Source organism: Vitis vinifera, chromosome 1 (genome assembly GCF_030704535.1).
Source record: "Vitis vinifera cultivar Pinot Noir 40024 chromosome 1, ASM3070453v1".
In the NCBI taxonomy this organism is placed as follows: domain Eukaryota; kingdom Viridiplantae; phylum Streptophyta; class Magnoliopsida; order Vitales; family Vitaceae; genus Vitis; species Vitis vinifera.
In genome coordinates this window covers 8,709,721-8,716,958 of record NC_081805.1, presented here as the reverse complement: position 1 = coordinate 8,716,958, position 7,238 = coordinate 8,709,721, and positions in this window count along the sequence as shown.

The following is a 7,238-nucleotide window of genomic DNA, read 5'->3' as shown; positions in this document are numbered from 1 at the left end:
CTTGGATGCAATCCCATGGAAATTTCTTGCACTTGGAAGGTAAGGTAGTCGTTTTTCATTAATGGTTCATTAATGCAAAGTTTGGTTTTTATTTCCTTTAGACAACTTCCAACGGCCAATACTTGATAAGCTTTTGGATTTCTATCCATTAGTTATCTCCTACGAGCTATTGGAAGGTGAGGTTTTCAATTCCAAGTTTTGCATTAATCCGTTAGAACCAATTTCAATGGCCATTGAAAGGTGAGTTTATCACCTGGAATGACTTTGAGTTGCCAATATTTGGTAAGCTTTTGGCTTTAGACCATTAGTTATCTCTTACGAGCCATTCAAAGGAAGTCTAAGGTGAATAACCATTGATGAAATTCACTATCATCTATTTTGCCATTTTAAAGGATTAAAACTTAATTTGCTAAATCCATACCGGTTCGGGAAGCAAACATCACCATAGTTGCAACCCCAACGCGAGGAGCCTATCTTGAGATTTCCAATTTGCATAAGAGTCAGAGCATAGCTATCCTATCTTTGAGAAACTTGTTTTTACACCCTTTCATTTTAGTCTTTAATATTAGCTTAGATTAGTTTAAATCTTTCTAAAACATTTACATCTTCTTTTAAAGCTAACATCCATAAGAAAATCACCTATTTTCCTAATTTGAATATCACTTGTGTTTGCGAAAACCCTTCCCAGTGAACGATCCTAGAACCACTATGCTATAGTAGCTTGGCTACTTTAGTAATAGTATTTAAGGTATAAATTTTGTTGATACGCCTTTAAAGCTAAGCTACCATGAGTCGCATCAATTCTCTAGTACCTATAACTTGATCCATGTCCGTGACACAACAACTACTTGTTGCTCCCTAGTAGATCTCTCGGTCCCTCCGAAGGGTTTATGGCCTTCAACCAATAACTCAAATAATCGAATCCTTGAATAAGACAACATGAATGGTGTGGCAATAAGGTTTTTCTCACCAAAGAGTACTTCTAAAGAATAAGAGGTCTCCAACAACCTCCAAGACCTTTATGATCTTTCTAATCTCCAATCTCTTGGCCTGAATCTCTAACACTCAAAGAGTTACAAGAGAGGTATTTATAGGCAAAAACCATAAGGATTTCGGTATCTTAGGTTTCCAAATTAGAGTTGGATTGAAATTCATTCAAAATAGGTTTCTAAACTCGACAGGACTGTCATGACCGCTTAAACGCTCTAACCATTTGAGTAGGATTAATCACTTGAGTAGTTCCTACTTTTTGAAAAAACATTTTAAAAACTTTTTAAGCTAAAACAAATGATACCGAACCTTTTATACCTCAAATAAGCCTTGATATGCCATAAGTCAAACCTTTTTAGATATACTTGTGATTTCCCGGTTAGACGAACAACAACTTGTAATCTTCAATGAAGAGGAAGTCACCATCTAAAAAGACTTCTATCGTCAAACATAAATTGAAACAAAATTACCAACATATAAACAAGACTTAATATCCTAACAATCTCGCCCTTTGGCAAGTTTGAGACAAAACATTGTTACATAAACGCACCTGTATTCTCATAAAGGAGTTTACATAACAGACATTAACTTTCAATTAAAACTAAACTAAGAGAATGCTTTGCAACACTTTGAAGTACTTATCTTCTAATCCTATAACCTACACACATACATAAAATAAATATTAGTTTTATTTTTCAGGTGATTTAGGCCATTGCTACCGCGTCCTAGATTTTTTTATTATCCTTGGATTTTGATTAACATCACCGCGTCTTAGGATGTCTTTATTATCCTTCAATTTCAATCATCATGATTGTGTCCTAGGTTTCTTTTATTATCCTTTGATTTTGGTTATCATGATCACATCCTACGTTTCCTTTGTTATCCTTTACATCCTAGGTTTTCTATATTATCCTTTGATTTTAGTCATTGCGGGCACATCCTAGGTTCTCTTTATCATCCTTTGATTTCGATGATCACGACTATGTCCTAGGTTTTCCTTATTATCCTTTGATTTCAGTTACAGCGACTACACCTTAGATTTTCTTTTTTATCCTTTTATTTCAATCATTGCAACCGCGTCCTAGATTTTCTTATTATTCTTTGATTTCAGTTATTGTGACTAAGTCCTAAGATTTCCTTTTTATCCTTTGATTTCAATCATTGTGACCACATCCTATATTTTCTTTATCATTCTTTTCCAGTCATTGCGATCACGTCCTAGGTTTTCTTTATTATTTCATGTTGTGACTTTAGTTTAGAGTTTGTTCAATTTTGAGCCACATTTTTAGTATTAAGTGTGTTCAACTTTGAGTCACAACTTTAGTATCGGGTTGGCTTAGCTTCAAGTTGAACCTTTAGTAACAATTTTGTTTGGCTTGAGGCCACACCTTTACATTATCAAAGTTTAAAAATTTCGAGTTGCACCTTTAGTTTCGAGTCTGTTTGGCTTTGAGTTGTGCCTTTGGTTTCGAGTCATGCTTTCAGTTATTAGTTTCCTCTTATTTCTTTTCCTCTATCCCGTTCAACCATTCATTCATTATTTTGATAGCATAGTCTTCATAGACTTTCTTTGTAAACACTGCTCTAAACTTTCCTTAATAGAGCCATCCCAGAGTTTCATGAAGATATTTCATCTTCTTTTTTGGTGACACTTGAGCACATATTATGATTTGAGTGAGTCTGCTAAGACAATTTTTGTGACCTTTCTTATTCTTCGATACAGTTTCCATCACTTTTCACGCTTTCATCTCATTTTAGCATACACAGTCCTTACATTCGTGCACACTTTACTAAAGAAAAACATATTTGTAAACTTCAAACTTTATCCTAGAGTCTTTTTATCCAAAGTTTTAGACCCAATTTTTATTCAAAGATTTTTAAGCCTATTGATTAGAAATATTTTTACCCTCTTACTTTTGACCCATAGACTTTTTATATTTATTTTATTTCTTGTTTTGTTTTATTTTACACCATTTTTTTTTAAGGAAAAGATAGGATTAGAAAAAGAGAAACTCATAATTTTTTTTATGGTAAAATTATAGTTTTTTCAAAGAAGATCACAATTTTTAAAAAATAGAAAATCAAATTTTTTTAAGGGTAAAATCAGAATTTTTGACTGAAAATTATAATTATTAAATGGAAAGTCATAATTTTTTTGGGAGAAAATTATAGTTTTTGAGAGAAAATAAAAAATTTTAAATAGATAATTAGATTTTTTTTTAGGGTAAAATAAAAAATTTTGAGTGAAAATCATTTTTTTTTAATAGAAGATCAAGATTTTGAGAGTGAGAATCATTTATTTTATTTTATTTTTTGAAAAAAAAATCCAATTTTGGAAAGGGCTTGGGTGGATTTTGGGAAAAGGGGCTTCTTTTATTTATAAGGGAGGCTTCTTCCTTTATTTGAGGGTTTTTTTTTTGGGAGAATTGTGTTTTGGGCCCAGCTGGGCCCAAAAATTAATAAAAGATCTTCATAAGTTCCATATTTAAGCCCAACACCTAAAGAAAGTTTACAAATTGAAAAGAAGGATATGAAACATTCAATTTTCCGAAAATGCCCTTTATTGTCAACAAGAAAAAGAAAACAACTAACTTCCCACTCTCTTTCATTCTTTTTTCCCTCTCTCTTTCATCATTCACCTTATCTTTTCTCTCACATATTAATTGGTGGGACATGTAAATTAATTCTTTTATAGAAAAGTGTTACTATTTTCATCAATTATTTTTCTCCCAAAAACCATGCCTAATAAATTAAATATTGGAAATCAATGGTTGAAAATGATTATTACTATATTTTTAAAGTAAATATTTTTTAAATACCTCATAATTTTTTTTTAAACTTACAAAATATATAATAAATATTTTTTAAACACCTTAAAAAATATTATTATTCTTTTTTATCCAATATATATATAAATATCTTTAAGGTTGTAGACAATTATTTGAATATTTTCTCTATTTTTTGGACAATACATTGATATTATCTTAATATATTATTTTGTAACATTATCATTTTTTAACTAATGGTGATAATTAATTTTTAATTGAATAATGTATTATAACTTAATAATTTGAAAAATATTCAAATGCCCTTTTAAATCTAAAATAGATGTGGACTTGACATGGTTTAAATTATTAAAGCATGATGTCATTAAGTTAAGCAAATGTATCATATTAAGAGATGTGTATGTAAATTATATCATAATTTTCTCTTTTTTTTATTTTTTTTTCCTTGTACATGATATATTTTGTATAAAGTTTTGTAGATGAAAAATAACAAAATCTTTTGTTATGTAAAGAGGCATAACAACACATTAAAATTGAAAAGAGAATATAATGGAACACAAATTAGATGAAAATCACTTTAAATAAGGATATAATAGAAAACATATAAATGTAAGAAAAAACAAGTTTAGATGAAATTTAAAATAAAAAATCAAAGAAAATAAATTAAAAGTAATAATATAAAAATAGTAGAATCTTCAAAATTATAATTTCAACAAAAAAATTATTTTAAATTAACTTGATAATTTAAATTAATGATTTTTTATAAAAAAAAATTACAAATGTTACAAAGATAATTTTTTATCCTTTTTAATTCTATTTAAATATGATTTTTTTTTAATATCTACTAACATTATGTTTATAAAGATAAAATAGTAAAAATATATATTTTATTTGGTTTACTTGTAATAAACACTTTAATTTTGGAATACTCTTTTATAGTTAGTGTAACACCCTTATATAATAGTGCAAATTTCATAAATAATTTATGGGTAACAAAGAAAATAAAGAAATGATTCAAAATTAACTAAAATCTTTCACAAATGGTAACCTTGTATACCCTTGTACACTTAGTATATTTCCCTTGTACATTTAGTACATTTCCCTTGTACAGTTAGTGTAACATCATTGTACAATGGTGCAATATATCCCTCTTAAGTTGTGTGTCCATGTAGGTATATTAATCTTATTTCTAATGGTTTGACTAACAAAATGGTGGATGAATTAGGATTAATTTTTTTTTCCCCAAACATTATTACTAAGAAAAGTATCGAAATTCCATGTGAAAGTTAAATAAATTGCATGACATAGGTATGCAATCTATGGGTGACAAGGAAAATGAAAAAGTGATTCAAAATCAATTAAATTTTTTTATAGATGGTAGTCTTGTACACCCTTGTACACTTAGTACATTTTCCTTGTACACTTAGTACATTTCCCTTGTACAATTAATGTAATACCATTGTACAATATATATATCCTAAGTAATATGTCCATGTAGGTGTGTTAACCATATTTCTAATGGTTTAACTAATAAAAGGATGGATGAATTAGGGTTAGTTTTTTTTTTTTTCCCAAACATCATTATTGGGGAAAGTATCGGAATTTCCATATGGGAGTTAAATAAAGTGCATGACATGAGTATGCAATTTGTGGGTGACAAGGAAAATAAAGGAGTGGTTCAAAATAGATTGAAATCTTTTATAAATGATAATCTTATACACTGCTTGTACACTTAATATATTTCTCTTATACAGTTAGTAAATACTCTTATATAGTGACACAAATTTCATATTCCCGTAGTGCATATATGCCTATATTTGTATTAAACATGATTCTAGTAGTTTGATTAAAAAAATGATGAAAAACTTCAATCCAATTTTTTTATGAACATATTACATTTTTGTGAAAAAATATACAATTGACCAATTTCTTTATTTAATTGTGAACATATTATATTTTAAAAATAAAAAAGAATAATTAATAAATGAAATTTAATTCTTTTTATTATCTTAGTATTAAACAAGGTCTTCAATTTTCATTTTTAAAAATATTTTTCATTTTTTTAATTAAATGTATTTTCAAAAAGAGACAATATAGAAAATAAAATTAATTTTTAAAAATAAAAAAATAATAAAAACTAGAAAAAATATTTTAAAACCAATCTCAAACATAATCTATATAATTTTTAACTACTTGTTTTTATTTAAAATGAGTAAACATATCATTTAACCATTTTGTATGAGAAAAAAATCAATCTCTACTATACTATGTATTGATATAATCCATTTCTAAATACGAAAACATTTTAGTTGGATATTTAAAATAAAAACTCTTCATCTATCCTCTTTCTCTCTTTTTCTTTTTTCTCATTTCAATAAATTTTCAATTAATTCAAATCATTAAAAAAATTCCTTAATAAACAAATTTGGAACATTCATATAACTTATTACAAAAGTCTATGTTCAAAAAATTATTAAACTATGGAAAGAAAAAGATTAAAAAAAAAACTTTAAACTTTTTATTTTATAATAATAAAAAAAATAAACTTTAAAATACTTTTTAGTATAAAAGAAAAAAAATAGTAAATATATTTATTTTAAATAGTGTTTTAATCATTAAATTATTTACTTGTAAAATGTAAAAAATAATTTTTATTCATTTAAATTAATATTTTTTTCAAAAGTATGTTCCAAAATAATTTTTGAATCATTAATATAATTTTTATTTATTTATAATTTAAAAATAGAAAATAATGTTGATTTTTCAATTATTTTTAAAGGAGTTTAAAAAAAAAAATAAAAAAAAAAAAGATTAAATAAAGGAGAATTTTATGGATAGGGCATGTAAAGAGTGGTGGTATAAAGACAAAATGATGGGTGTAAGTAAAAAGGGATATTTTTGTCTATTCCAACCTCATATCCTTACAATCAATTATAGGTGTTTGGAGGATCTTTTATTAATTTTTGGGCCCAGCTGGGCCCAAAACACAATTCTCCCTTTTTTTTTTCTCACAGGACAAAAAGGGGGGCCCACCAAAAAAGGAAAACGAGAGGGGTCGTCAAAAGAAAGAAAATGTGGGGGTGCCAAAAAAAGAAAAGGAAAAATAAAGAGATAGAGAATAGAAGAAAAAGGATGAGAGAGAAGGGAAAGAAAAAAGCGGAGAGAGAGAAAAACGAAGAAAAAAATATTTTTGTGATAGAAGATTCGAGATGAATCTAAGAAAGGTACAATATTTTTTTTTATTTGTTTGTTTGTTTATTTTATTTTTATTTTTATTTTTGCTTATTTATTCATCTTTGTTGTTTATATTGTAATTAAATTAGAAAATGTGATGAGTTGTATGATGTTGTTTATATTAACCAGATTGGGCTTGGATAGTTCAAAATTTCTTGTACCATAAATTTTTAAATTCGAATATTATTACTTTATTTTATTGATATATTTATTTATTGTAGTATATTT